Source organism: Ranitomeya imitator, chromosome 1 (genome assembly GCF_032444005.1).
Source record: "Ranitomeya imitator isolate aRanImi1 chromosome 1, aRanImi1.pri, whole genome shotgun sequence".
Classification (NCBI taxonomy): domain Eukaryota; kingdom Metazoa; phylum Chordata; class Amphibia; order Anura; family Dendrobatidae; genus Ranitomeya; species Ranitomeya imitator.
In genome coordinates this window covers 1,188,361,018-1,188,376,436 of record NC_091282.1, presented here as the reverse complement: position 1 = coordinate 1,188,376,436, position 15,419 = coordinate 1,188,361,018, and the positions used below count along the sequence as shown (strand labels likewise).

General features: G+C 48.7%; 1 long non-coding RNA gene across 1 annotated transcript; it reads right to left on the bottom strand.

Moving 5' to 3' along the window:
• Positions 1-481: 481 nt before the first annotated feature.
• On the bottom strand, positions 482-2,379 carry LOC138658352 (uncharacterized). The gene is made up of 4 exons (XR_011317462.1): positions 2,270-2,379; positions 2,032-2,131; positions 1,365-1,432; positions 482-539 (listed from the first exon to the last, which is right to left on the bottom strand). It is a non-coding gene; the product is annotated as an uncharacterized lncRNA (long non-coding RNA).
• Positions 2,380-15,419: the final 13,040 nt, after the last annotated feature.

Here is a 15,419-nt window from a genome sequence, read left to right as displayed (position 1 = left end):
TTGGGCAGATTCACTATAACCGACCAGTAGATACGATTCAGTCCAAATAAAAAAATTGGTCTAAACTGAAAGTGCTCCAGGGCTCCCTTCTTCTGCTGAGGCCAGTGATGGGACTCACATAGTCATGGTGGGGGGAGCAGATGTCATTGGCGTCAGTATCGGGTCACCCCTCACATGACCATGTGTGACCGAACACTATTATCCGCTCCATAATGGAGTCTCAAAAAGAAGAGGACAGAGCACTGGATCGGGAGGATGTGGTGGAGGCGGCAGCATAAGAACAGATGAGGTCTAGGAGCGGTGAGTGTAATGTATTTATATTATTTATCCCTTTCCTTAACTGATTTGTCACAGATCCTATCTTTTCCCTATGATAACACTTCAGCGCACAGAGGCAGAAGCATTGTCGTAGGAAATTCCGAGAAATGTGGATTATGTTAATAGAAATCTCACCCAAAATGTCCGCTGCTGATCAGTTTAGAAGTTTCATAGTCGCTCATATGCGGTTTTCTCGCCGGGATCAATGATTTGATAACGCTCTATAACATAATAAGAAATGAATTTAAGATATTGAAGCTGTAGGAAAAAATTACAGATGCAGAAACTTCTCCTATATTATGTCTCAGCTGATTTCCACTGATCCGATGTAGGGGACGATACAAGCCAGACGCTCCTCATGGATGATTACTAATATAAGGGGGTCCTCCATACACTAGTCATCATACATCATTGTACAGTGCTGGGTAATGAGAGAGAGATCACACAGAGAAGAAGTTACAAGGAATCTGTCAACAAGTTTTTTTCTGTGTAATCTGGGAGCAGCATGATGTAGGAGCAGAGACCCTGATGCCAGTGATGTGTTACTTACTAGGCCATGTTCTATCGTTTCAATAAAATCAGTGTTTTAGCAGCACTAGATAGCAATAGAAGACTGTCTGGCTATGTAGTCCTATTGCTCTGTGTAACCCTGCCACCACCATTTATGAGCAGCTTTCTGCCTATACACAGTGTACACAGAAAGATGATGGTCACTGATGTGGGCAATATTATGCAAGGCTCAGCATTTAGAGCACTGACAGATCTGCATCAGAAAAAATAGTGATTTTATCTCAACTGCTGCACCCAGTAAAGTAATCGATTCATCGTTAGAATCAGGTTCTCTGCCTCTACATCATGCTGCTTTCAAACGGGATAGCAAACACCTGATCGCTGATTCCCTATAGTATAAATGCTATTATCTAACACCATAGTTTCCTCTACACTTAGCGCCATCCCATGGTTATATGGGGGATAACACTGGACGGGTCACTCACACCCCATGATCTGGTGATACACAGACACCCCTATATCTCTATGATACTTACACCGGCGGATTCTTGGATCTCCGGGATCTCACAGATTCCACTGTCGGGATTCGCCAGCGCTGATGGTTCTAAAATAGTGATAAAGTGATGAAGAAATAAAATGCATTAGTCAATATTAATCCTATATACATAATACTCATACATCATACATCAATCATACATAATCCTGCAATATAACAGAGAAATGACGTCTGTAAATGGGATTAATCCTCGTTATATGGGGATTCTACATATGAGAACGTACAGCGCATCCATAGATAAATGTAATGTAAATGGTGCAGGACCCCCAATCATCACATGAATGATGAGCCCCCCACCCTCGCTGCACATGTGAGTGATGGGAAGAGAGCAGAAGCATAGGAGTCATATGGAAATTAGCCTGGATGTGCACTGGGGGCGTGTCACTGCACTCGGATCTCTTCTTCCACGCCCCCAGTGCACTTCCATCCTGATTTGCATATGACTTCTACCTTACATTTCTCCTGACTGGCACATTGAATTTCTGCACAAAAAGGTTTCCTTTTGTCCTATTGTCCTCTACCGCCCTACCACCACTCCTACATGTAACATGTGCTGCCAGGTTCCCATCACATGGAGCAGAGAGTGAATCTGCCATTATTCCCTGCTCTGTGTAATCTCCGGATATTCCCTGTAGTGATCGGCTCACCTGTCATCAGATCGCTGCTCGGCTCCGGCTGACTCCTATTAGGGTCAGGGGTTTCTGGGGTCACATTCTCCCCACATTTGGCATCGCCTCTTGGTGTTTCCTAATATAGATATAATATATGTAATTAATATGTGGAAGATTTACAGATGCAGCAATTATAACTCCACAAATCACGCGCCATCATGAGAACTTTTCTCAGAAAGTCTCCTCAGATACGTATATTAATATTGATCCTTACCGGGCGTTCCAATGAGGGTTCCAGTATAGACAGGACTTCTCCGGCCAGTTCTTTAAAGAAAGCCAAATCTTCAGTTTGAGATCTTTCTTCAGCCTATAAAGAAGCAAAGATATAAAAAAAAAAATTCAGATGAGAAAGGGCACAATGGAGGCGACCATCATATGTGACATCTGCTCCTCTGTCTGCAGATACAAGGACATATATCTGGGGACTCATCATGTTTTACTGTAATTTTCGGACTATAAGATGCACTTTTTTCACAAAATGTTTGGGAGTTAAATGGGGGGGTGTCTTATAGTCCAAATGTAGCTTACTGGGGGTGACAGCGGTGGAGCGGGGTCACAGGAGGCAGGGTCGCAGTAAGTCAGCGGAGGCAGGAGTGGGGCAATGCTGCGGGGTCCGGGCTGGGAGGAGAGGTTCTTCCAGCGGTGGGAGGCTGCTGACCCGAGGCTTCAAGAAAATGTTTGCGGTGAGGAAAGGCCGGAGCGAGCCGTACCCCTCCCCCCCCCACGGCGTAGGTGAAGGCCTGCATGACAGTGGGGGGAGAGGGGTAGATAATTTGAACGAGCAAGGGGAGGAGCTAGCTCGGGGGTTTATGGGAGTTTGGGGGTGGGGGCCGTCACTTCCCGCTCTCGGAGGATCGTGAGCAGACATACCTGACATATCTGGCATCGACGCGATCCTCGAGGGCCTCAGGGCGGCGGCAGCGCTTCATCCCCCCGGGTGGCTGCAGGAGCAGGTGGCCCACATCATGTCGGCGGCAGGGCTGTCCGGCGCTGCAGGATCGTCAGGCGCCGCAGGTTCGTCTGGTGCTGCGGCGCCGCTGGAGCGGCGTTTTCGGAGGACGCGGCCCCCCGAGCGTCTTTCCCCAGACTCCGGTCCTTGAGCCCACCGAAGGCGCAGGAGCCCCTCCCGAGACCCTCCAGGCCGGGCGCCGGTAAGATCAGCGGCTGCGGGGCCCCGGCCTGGGAGGAATCCATCTGCCGGTCGGGGCTCATCGGCGGTTACGAGGCCTGCACCTCGCGGTGCAGCGGGGGCGGGGCCTCGACACGCACGGCAACGACTGGGGCCTGTTAGAGCGGGAGGCCGCAGTGGTGTGGCTCCTGCCGCGTGGCCTGCCTCGGCCGCATCTGGGTGGACGGCGGTTACTGCAAGCAACGTCGGGGCGGGCGGCCCGCGGCTGGACGGACCCGGGCTGGCTCCACCTTCAGCGGCAGGGTCCTCTCCTGCATCTGGGCGACAGGACGGCTTCATGGCTGCAGCGGTCGGCGCTGGGACGGATGTGAGCTGGTGCGCTGCCAGCTCGTCCACGCAGGCACCTTTCTCCCCGGGAAGTCAGAGTCTGGATCCCTTATCTGCCGTGCCTGTACCTGGACAGGGCACGCAAGTGGACCTCACGGGACGTCAGGGTCGGGCAGATTCGGGCGGATCTTTCGCGGACACGGCGAGTCGGGGACGTCTGGATGCCAGCACTCCGGCTGGGGGGCCCACAGATCCCTTGCAGCCCTGTGAGTATGCGTCTGTGTCAGGTCTGTGTTTACCTAATTTGGCATCGCCTGCTTTTTTGGGTAGTCAGGGGGTTGGTAGTGTTGAGAGGGTTGCGGGTGATGCAGGTTCAGCAGGGGTTCGTGAGCTTTTGGGTAGCGTGCAGGATTTGTTAGCTAGGTTGGAGCAAGGTATGTCTGCGCAGCGGCATTTAGGGGCTTGGTTGAGCCCGCAGGTGGGGGCTTTTGGGGCGGTGGTGGCGCCAGTAGCGGCTCCAGCGCCGATATCAGTTTCAGTGCAGATGGAGAAGGAAAAAGAGTGTAGGGTGCATTTAGATGACAGGGCCCATGGCGAAGTTTATGTGTGTTTTGAGGGCCCGTTGGGGGCGCATCTAAAAAAGGAAGTTAGAGAAAAGATTGCGAAGGACGAATATGTCGAGATATTCTCGTTACTTCCGTTAGAGAAATTTAATTTGGATAAAAAGAAAAAGGAGGAGGGTAAGAAGGAAGACGAGGAAAAGCGGCGATGGCGCCTGATTCCTCAGACGTTTGGTAACTGGCTGCAGGCTTTTGTCATTCTGGCTAGTGTGATTGAAGAAAAGGCGCCCGAGAATTGCTCGGGTCTGTTCTGTTACTTGGATTCGATTAGCGAGGCTCATCGGGTTTATGGTGGTCAGGTGTGGCTCAGGTATGATGAGCAGTTCAGACAGAGGAAGGCAGTTCGGCCAGCAATTCGCTGGGATCAAAAAGATATTGGGTTATGGTTGCGGGTTATGGCGCAGTACAAGTTCGGCAACCCCTTTCACGGGGGGGCCGGAAGTTCCGGCCAGGGTTTTCAGTCCAGTGCCGCGAGCGCCTCTAGTTCAGGAAGTCAAACAGGGGGTCAAAAATTGGGTGTCTGTTGGCAGTTTAACGAAGGCCAGTGTAGATTCGGGGCTAACTGCAAGTTTAAACACTTGTGTTCACACTGTAGTGGCTCCATACATGGCGCCGCAAAATGTTTCAAAAAGGGTAGAGGCAAGTTAGGAAGCGGTAATACCCATGGGGGTGACACCGGTGATGTGGGAAAAGATGGTCCCTTATCTAAGTAGATATCCAGATAGGGAAAAAGCGGAGTTATTGTTGGCAGGTTTTCGGGAGGGTTTTGTAATCCCGGCCACTTCTTATGATATTCCTTGTGTTAGGAAGAATTTGCGGTCGGCTTTGTTGCATGCGAAGTGGTTTCCGAGAAGTTGCGGAAGGAGGTTGCGTTGGGTCGGATGGCGGGCCCGTTTGAGTCACCGCCCTTTGTGGATTTGGTGGTTTCCCCGTTGGGGGTCGTGCCTAAGAAAGAGGCAGGGAAATTTCGTTTGATTCAGCATCTGTCTTATCCCAGGGGTATGTCAGTTAATGATGGGATTGACCCGGGGCTATGCTCTGTTGTTTACGCGTCGTTTGACACGGCGGCAGAATGGGTTCAGAAATCTGGAAAAGGGGCCCTGCTAGCTAAGACAGATATAGAATCCGCTTTTCGGTTGTTGCCTGTTCATCCAGATAGCGTTCGGCTGCTGGGTTGTTTTTGGGAGGATCGCTTTTTTGTTGACAGGTGTTTGCCTATGGGGTGTTCGCTATCTTGCGCGTTGTTTGAGGCGTTTAGTTCCTTTTTGGAGTGGGTGGTTTGTGATGTTTCGGGGTGTGATTCTGTCATTCATTATCTGGATGACTTTTTGTGCGTCGGCCCGGCGGGGTCTGACCGTTGTAAGACGCTTTTGAGAGCAATTGAATTGGTGGCGCATCGCTTCGGAGTTCCGTTGGCTCCGGGAAAAACGGAGGGCCTGAGCACGTGTTTGTCGTTTCTGGGTATCGTGATTGATACTATTCAGTGGGAGTTCAGGTTGCCCATCGACAAAGTTGTGAGTTTGCGCGAGGAGGTGTTGCGGGCTTGTCGTTTGCGGAAGTTAACGTTAAGGGATTTGCAATCGCTCCTCGGGAAGCTTAATTTCGCTTGTCGAGTTATGCCTATGGGCAGAGTTTTTTCGAGGCGATTGGCCATGGCTACGGCAGGAGTTAGTGCTCCTCAACATTTTGTGCGGTTGTCAGCTGACCATAAAGAGGATTTGACGGTGTGGAGTGAGTTTTTGCAGAGTTACAACGGCCGTTCGTTGTTACAGGAGGGAGTGTTTGATAACGAGTCGTTGGATTTGTTTACGGACGCAGCCGGGGGGGTCAGGCTTCGGGGCATATTTTAAGGGACAATGGTGCGCGGCAACATGGCCGCCATCGTGGATTTCTTCTGGCTTGGTTCGGAATATTGCACTTTTGGAAATTTTTCCTATCTTGGTAGCGGTGCATTTGTGGCAGCAGGCTTTTCGGAACAGGCGTGTTCATTTTTACTGCGACAATATGGGAGTGGTTTGTGCGATAAACGATCTGTCGGCTTCATCGCCTCCTGTTGTGCGGGTGTTGAGACAGCTGGTCTTGTCGTGTTTGAGTTTGAACGCACAGGTGACTGCGACGCATGTTCCTGGTGCTCATAATTCCATTGCTGACGCTCTTTCTCGTTCACAGTTCGAACGTTTTCGGTCGCTGGCTCCGGAGGCGGAGGTCGTTGGGTTGGAATGCCCTGCGGAGCTTTGGCTTGTGGCGTCCGAGACGCGGAGGCGTTGATCAAGTCGTCCTTGGCTCCCAGAACGTGGGAGGCTTACCAGGCTACTTGGGTGGAGTGGATGGAAGTGTTGGGGGCTGCTGGGTGTGGGTCGGGCGAGCAGGAGCAAGTGGGAGTGTTGTTGTCTTGGTTGAGTCGGGGAGCTGCAGCGGGTTGGTCTCCGGCTAAGGTGTCACGGGTTATGTCAGCTTTGGCTTTCGGTTTTAAATTGCGTGGTCAATTGAATTTAACAAAGATTTTTCTGGTGAAGCAAGTGGTCAAGGGTTTCCGGCGGGGGCCGCGGCGCATGGATACCAGGCGTCCCGTGTCTTTCGGCTTGTTGGAAAGACTGGGTGGGGTCTTGGAGTCGGTCTGCGTGTCGGGTTTTGAATTGCGCTTATTTCGCCTAGCGTTTTCTTTAGCCTTTTTTGGGGCATTACGGGTGGGCGAGTTGGTTTCACCTAGCAAGAAGGTTGTGGGAGGTTTGTTGGCTCGGGACGTGCTGTTATTGGCGGGCAGAGTCGAGTTGTGGCTGCGGCGGTCTAAGGTGGATCAGGAAGGTAGGGGGAGCAGGATCGCGTTGGGTTCGGTGCCTGGGTCTGTTATGTGCCCGGTTACCTGTTTGAAAGATTTTTGGGATTTGGGGCCTAGTCGTGACCGGTCGTTATTATGCCATATGGATGGTTCCTTGTTGTCCCGGTATCAGTTTACGGTGATTTTTAGAAAGGCAATTGGGTTGCTGGGTTTGGATGTGGGTGGTTTTGCTCCCCACTCTTTTAGGATTGGGGCAGTGACGGAAGCAGCGTTGGGAGGCCTGGGGGCTCCGGCAATTCAGCGCATTGGGAGGTGGCGTTCGGATAGATATCAGAGCTATGTGCGCCCGTAAATATTGTGGGGCTCTTTGGAAGGCGGGGACGGTTTGGCTGTTGGTTCATGTGTTGATTTTGAGTTTCTGCTTTGTGTTTTTTCAGGTCCCTCGCCTTTGTTGGTGTGGATATTCGGCCATTCGTACGATTATTGGGGAGCGCAGCGCACCGACGTGCGGAGCGAGGGGAGGCAATTGGGTTTCGATCGATAGGAGGCGGTAATCCGGTGGTTGGGTTTTCGGGGGTTGGTATGGCGTAGAGTTCTAAAGGAAATTAATGACGGTGCCCGGTTGGACAGGGCTCCAGATATTTTAGTTTTGCACGTCGGGGGGAATGACTTGGGGGCCCGTCCATTTAGGGATTGATTAAAGACATTAAGCAGGATTGTCTGCGTTTGTGGGTCCTGTACCCTGGTTTGACCATTGTTTGGTCAGAAATCGTGCCGAGGAAACGGTGGAGGAACATGAGGTCACTGGACAAGTTGAATAAAGCCCGGATAAAGGTTAATCGGGCGGTGTCCAGTTTCGTGGCCAGGAACGGAGGCGTGGCGGTGCGGCATTTTGAGCTGGAGAAAGGGGAGGGGGCCTTTTGGTTGGCGGATGGGGTCCATTTGAATGCGGTAGGAATGGACTTTTGGGCCCTCGCTATTCAGGAGGGCATTGAACGGGCCATATTTTTTCGGAGTGGTGGGGTCTCGGGCCTTTGAGGGGTTCAAAGGGCCTTTCGTTGTGGCGGCTGGGGGGAGTCCTGGGAGTTGGTAAATATTGGATTTGGGGATCCATTTTGGCATATGGCTCCTCTGTTTTAGTGTTGGTATCTTTTGAATCTGGTGAATGGTGGTTGGGGAGTTCCGGCAGGGGTGGCTGGATCTCCTGGGATTTTTTACCGTGAACAGTGAACCCTCGTTTGGGTTTTGGTGCTCCCGAGCCAGGGTTTTGAACGGCTGGGGGTAAAGTTGGTGTTATGTATGTTCACGGTATGGCTTGTCAATCACCAGATTCTTGGAGCTCCTAGGACTCCTTCTAGCCTTTAAAATGTTATTTATTGTTATTAATGTATTATTGTTATATGTTTTAATAAAAAGGCTACTGTGGCCTAGATCATTCCAAAAGAATTACAGTGGTTGTGTTTTCATTGGGTTAAGAATGATAGTTGGGGGGCCACGGGTGGGGATAAAATGGGTGGGGGTGTTGTAACGGCAAAGTCTACTCCTTCGACAATACCAGGGTCAAAGCAGGATCACAGTCCCAGCTCTGCCCATTGATTTCCTGCTGGAGGGCTTCAGGAAAATGGCTGCTATAGGTGGTGCATGCGCAGATTCAGATCTTGGCTCAATCTCAATCTGCACATGTTCCGCCTCCAGCGGCCATTTTCTTAAAAACAACCTCCATTAAAATCAATGAGCAGAGCGGGGACTCCGCTCCTGCCTCATCTCCAACATTTTCTTGAAGCCCAGAACCTGAAACCTCACACCTCTGAGGCACCCCCTCCTCCTCCCAGCCCGAAGCCTGCAGCATAGCCCCACTTCTGCCGCCTCAGGCTTCCTGCAGCTGTCTCCTGTGACCCCCCTCCACTGCCGCCACACCCCCTCCGGTAAGCGACCGGAAATTCGGACTGTAAGACAGACCCCTATTTTATTTAAAAAAATGTTCTTCCTATTTTCTTTCCCAAAATTTGGGGTGAATGTTATGGTCTGCCTAATATGGTATATTGGGGGAAAGAAGAAGCTTCTCTCCCACCATTATCATCTATGATTATGGAGAAGTTTTGTGCGGAGCGTCCGCCACTTACCTGGTGTAGTAATGTCCTGATGTTGTAACATAAATCAGTCAGATACTCTGACGTTAGTTGATGTTGTTGGTGTTTCTTCAGGCAATCCTTTACTAGCTGCACCACCAGCCGGTGAGTGAAGCTGAGGACGCCATCGGGTGGTAGAAGCTCAATGTCAGAGCGATTGTTGATAACAATCATCCATAGTTCTCTTAGTTGAGAAAGTTCTAGACGAATTCCAGCCATAGTGATAAACTGGAAGTGCGATCAGTCACAAGTGCGATCAGTCACAAGTGCGATCAGTCACAAGTGCGATCAGTCACAAGTGCGATCAGTCACAAGTGCGCTCAGTCACTACGGAACCAAAAATGGCACCTGAGATTCCGTGTACATTGTAGAAGTAAGGAATGTCGTCTGTGATGTCATAATAGCTGACAATCACCAGTGATGTCATAATAGCTGACAATCACCAGTGATGTCATAATGGCCGAGTGTCACCAGTGATGTCATCACGGAATCTTGTGATAGAATCCTCAAGGAGCGGCTCTACAAATAGATGCTGCCTGGCAATATATGAAGTGGAAACACCATAGAATGTAATATGTCTCCGTGTCATCATGGCCGTTCTATTTTATGTCCAGTTAGAACACAACAAGGATAAGGGTTTGTTCACACGTTGGTTTTTCGTAGCATTTTTTTTGTATATACTCTGTCATGTTATGGGAAATATTGCGGATATTTTGTACCTCACGTTTTTTTTCCCCATAGAACTTTTAACTCATTGGTCACAGAGTTTACTATTAACAACTGCGACAAATAGAGAATCAATGATAAGTGACCTAAGGGAGAAATCATTTACATCATTAATATTAACCCATTAACTTCTATGGGATTTTTGCATTTTATTTTTTTGCTTCCCTTCTTCCTAGATCCATCACTTTTTTTATTTTTCCATCAATATGGCCATATGAGGGTCTTTTTGTTTGATGGAACAAGTTTTTTTTTTTTAATGTCCTCATTTATTTTACCATATAGTGCACTGGAATACGGAAAAAAACTCCAAGGGAGTTGAAATCGCAAAAAAAAAGGACATTTCCACAATTTTGTTTTGTTTGTTTTTTTACCATGTTCAATAAATGCTAAAGCTGACCTGTGATTATGATTCTCCAGGTCATTGCGAGTTCACAGATGCCAAACATGTCTAGGTTCTTTTTTCTTTAAGTGGAAAAAATCCGTTGGTAAAAAAAAAATAAAAAATGGAGACCCGTAGCGTTTCTATTTTTTCAGGATCTGGGGCTGGGTGAGAGCTTATTCTTTACCCTGAGTAGTGATGAGCGAACGTGCTGGGATAAGGTGTTATCTGCGCATGCTCATGTGCTCACCGAATGTCTTCAGTGTGCTTAAATAATATGTGCGAGTCCCCGCGGCTTCATGTCTCACATCTGTCCGGCAGCCACAACACATGCAGGGAATCCCTAACAAACAGGTCATCCATGCAAGTGTTTTTTAACAGCCGCAGGTGCTCCACAATTAAAACACAAAAAGGTGAGAAATGCATGACACAAATAAATACATTGTATTGTTCTATGCAAAGTGCACAGCACAGATCCTCTCTGCAGCGGAGGCCGAAGCCTCAAATTGCTCACATCCAGCCCTCCCTCAATCACAGCAATGACACTACATGAAATCTTACTTTATTTGTTGTTTTTAAAATATTAAAGAAGAAAAAGAAATAAAATAAGTCCTCAAATTGCCAAACAGGTTATTAGCCAAAATAGTATATTGTTTGCAGGACATGTCAGTGTCACCCAAAGGGGAAAGTGAAGAGGGGACATTGTAGCCTTAGTAAAGAAAGAATAGCCCTGTTACCATCTTGTGTTCCCGGCCTTGTCGCGGAGGATGGCACCATATTAATACGCAAATGGTGCCCCCGCACAACGTGGGCGAGCCCTGGTATGCCCTATTACACCCTGCAAATGTAGGCCAACCGTTATATAAGACTGAATCATGGAATCATAGAATGTTAGAGTTGGAAGGGACCTCCAGGGTCATCGTGTTCAACCCCCTGCTCAATGCAGGAGTCACTAAACCATCTCATACAGATGTCTGTCCAGCCTCTGTTTGAAGACTTCCATTGAAGGAGAACTCACCACCTCTCGTGGCAGCCCGTTCCACTCCACTCGAGACTGACACTGCCAGCATTAAAAGTAAATATCCTGTATACAAACAGAACTGCAATCCTGGTATTCAACTTATCATAAACACGAACAATAACATGCCCGAGTTAATCTGCCAAATGAACATAGTACGCTCTCTCATAGGTCAAATATAAATCCCGTTAAAGACCCAAGTAGGTAGAATAAAACTGTCCTCATGAAGAAGAATATTAACAAAATGTGCGCCAATAGGCATGAAGTATCTCACCTGTATTCAGTTTGCCATAAACATGAAAGAAATGACACGTCAAAGTTAATTAGCTAATGCACATAGTTTGCTATATTTCTCGCGTTTCGCCTAAATAGGTTCATCAGGAGTACACACTAAAATAAAATACTTAGCTCCAGATGTGACCATAGCTGCTCTTATGCACAGTAGTAATAAAGTGCCCAGTGCATGTGTAGACATGATGTCCATAATATTGCCGAGACTCAATGTGGTCAGGCTGCGTGTATGAGAATGATGCCCATCATGTACTAGTGCTGTGGATATGGCCCCAGAAGTAGTCCTCCCGCAGAAATAACGTGCTACTGGTACAAATATGTGTTCCAGCCTCATTGGGCACACGTCATAGGTTTCACCATTCCACTCATACAAGTCTCAGCGCCCATCAGGGAGTGGTCTTGGGACACATTTGCGCTCCCGTGAATTATTGTGCATGCTTAGGATATGATGCCGCGCCACTCCATCGTGCCACGGCGCCAGGCAGGAACTAGTCCTGGAGTGCGTTTGTGCTCCAGCTGGGTAAATAGGTCGCGTCTGTATCGTTAGCCATGTGGCCGGGAGGCACCATTGATCCAAAATTGACCATAGAGCGAATCTACATACTGGTCAGTGGCTCATGTGCAGAGGATAAATAGTATATATAGTGCACCTAGTACACTGCAGCTATAGTGCTCTAGACAAGTAGACACTGTGCCAAAATACAAAGACGTCTCCGCATCACCTGTTTGTACAGGAGGTTAGATAATATAGTATCCCTATAACCAGGTAAACATCGTCCCAGAATAACAATATACAGATTAATGACACTGGAGACAAATAAGTTGGCCTATTAGAAAAAAAAACATGTTCATTTGAGGAAAACATGCAAGTAATGCCGATATGTAAAGCTCGATTCAGATAAAACAAGGGCAAAAGATACCAAAATCCATGAGTCAATTGCCGAATAGTGGGAAATATCGGGTACAACCAATATCACACAGCAAGTGGAATAATATAAGGACATAGAACTTGTAAAAGTCAATGATAAGAACCCAGCGAGGGGAGGGGGTTTGTGCATAATGAAGGGGAATCATAGAAAACAGACAAATTGTATTTGGTCATTTAGGCCCATTGGTTTAACACTATTCATTCCATAGATCCATTTGGCTTCTTTTTGCAGGATCTTATGGGTGCCAGTCACCTCCTCTCAGTGATGGTGTAACCACTTACAGAACACTAAATCCAAAGCAATCCAAACTATCTCTATGGTTTTCCATGATATATTTGGAGACAGGGGTATCATACGCTTTGACATTCCCGATGTGGTCTCCTACCCTCTTCCTAAGGCCGGAGTCACACATGCGAGAAACACATCCGTGTCTCGCATGTGAACAGCAAGCTCTGGCGCCGGCACTTCGGAGCGGAGCGTGCGGCTCCATGTGTTCCTATGCGGCCGCACGCTCCGCTCCGAAGTGCCGGCGCCACAGCTTGCTGTTCACATGCGAGACACGGACGTGTTTCTCGCATGTGTGACGCCGGCCTAAGTTCTAATTTGGTTTACTCAATGTAATCAGAAAACCAGGGGCATATAGATTACTCCTGCTGCATGACTATTGGCAAAATGTATACATTTATAGACCTTCCCTGTGGCCTCACTCATAAAACTATTGGTTATACTGATATACAGTGGGTACAGAAAGTATTCAGACCCCTTTACATTTTTCACTCTTTGTTTCATTGCAGCCATTTGGTAAATTCAAAAAAGTTCATTTTTTTCACATTAATGTGCACTCTGCACCCCATCTTGACTGAAAAAACAGAAATGTAGTAATTTTTGCAAATTTAATAAAAAAAAGAAAAAATGAAATATCATATGGTCATAAGTATTCAGACCCTTTGCTCAGACACTCATATTTAAGTCACATGCTGTCCATTTCCTTGTGATCCTCCTTGAGATGGTTCTACTCCTTCATTGGAGTCCAGCTGTTTTTAATTAAACTGATAGGACTTGATTCGGAAAGGCGCACACCTGTGTATATAAGACCTCACAGCTCACAGTGCATGTCAGACCAAATGAGAATCATGAGGTCAAAGGAACTGGCCAAGGAGCTCAGAGACAGAATTGTGGCAAGGCACAGATCTGGCCAAGGTTACAACAGAATTTATGCAGTACTCAAGATTCCTAAGAGCACATTGGCCTCCATAATCCTTAAATGGAAGAAGTTTAGGACCACCAGAAGTCTTCCTAGACCTGGCTATCCATCCAAACTGAGCAATCGTGGGAGAAGAGCCTTGGTGAGAGAGGTAAAGAAGAACCCCAAGATCACTGTGGCTGAGCTCCAGAGGTGCAGTAGGGAGAAGGGAGAAAGTTCCATAAAGTCAACTATCACTGCAGCCCTCTGCCAGTTGGGCCTTTATGGCAGAGTGGACAGACGAAAGTCTCTTCTCGGTGCAAGACATATGAAATCCTGCATAGAGTTTGCTAAAAAAACACATGAAGGACTCCCAGACTATGAGAAATAAGATTCTCTGGTCTCATGAGACGAAGATAGACATTTTTGGTGATAATTCTAAGCGGTATGTGTGGAGAAAAACAGGCACTGCTCATCACCTGCCCAATACAATCCCAACAGTAAAACATGGTGATGGCAGCATCATGCTATGGGGGTGTTTTACAGCTGCAGGGACAGGATGACTGGTTGCCATTGAAGGGAACATGAATGCGACCAGGTACAGAGATATCCTGGATGAAAACCTCTTCCAGAGTGCTCTGGACCTCAGACTTGGCCGAAGGTTCACCTTCCAACAAGACAATGACCCTAAGCACACAGCTAAAATAACAAAGGAGTGGCTTCAGAACAACTCTGTGACCATTCTTGACTGGCCCAACCAGAGCCCTGACCTAAACCCAACTGAGCATCTCTGGAGAGACCTGAAAATGGCTGTCCACCAAGGTTCACCATCCAACCTGACGGACCTGGAGAGGATCTGCAAGGAAGAATGGCAGAGGATCCCCAAATCCAGGGGTGAAAAACTTGCTGCATCATTCCCAAGAAGACGCATGGCCAGGCGCGGGCTGGCCGAGGTGGCAGAAATGCATATGCCCCCCGGGTCGGTGTCTAAGCAGCTGCACAGGGCCGCTGGAGGACTGGCAGTGACTAATACATAGCGCACCTGTAGTGCGCGATGGTGTCATCCCGCCAGCAGCCCTAACATGCAGGCTGCAGGGGTATGTGATGAGCAGGCTCCTATGCGCCACTGCCACTCTGAGGGAGAGAGCCAGCAGCCAAGATGAAAGGTCAGCATACCGGCATACCGGCCTGTGTGTGCACGGAGCTCCGGCTTCTCCTGCTCTTATCTGCTATCCCGGCAGAGAAGGAGAGATGGGGGAGGTGCCGGGACAGTGCAGAGCTGTGAGCAGGAGAAACTGAAGAGCTGCACATGGACATCAGCCGCCCCTGCACCACAGAGGAGAGTGTCTGTGTGTGTATGAGGAGAGAGTGTGTGTGTGTATGAGGAGAGAGTGTGTGTGTGTATGAGGAGAGTGTGTGTGTGTGTGTGTGTGAGCTGCGTGCGTGTGTGTGTGAGCTGCGTGCGTGTGTGTGTGAGCTGCGTGCGTGTGTGTGTGTGAGAGCTGCGTGCATGTGTGCGTGTGAGCTGCGTGCATGTGTGTGTGTGAGCTGCGTGCGTGTGTGTGAGCTGCGTGCGTGTGTGTGTGAGCTGCGTGCGTGTGTGTGAGCTGCGTGCGTGCGTGTGTGTGAGCTGCGTGCGTGTGTGTGAGCTGCGTGCGTGTGTGTGAGCTGCGTGCGTGTGTGTGAGCTGCGTGCGTGTGTGTGCTGCGTGCATCTGTGAGCTGCATGTGTGTCATTATACAGTGGGGCCGTGCGTGTGCGTGTCATTATGCAGTGGGGCCGTGCGTGTGCCTGTCATTATATAGTGGGGCCGTGCGTGTGCCTGTCATTATACAATGGGTGTGTGTGTGTGTG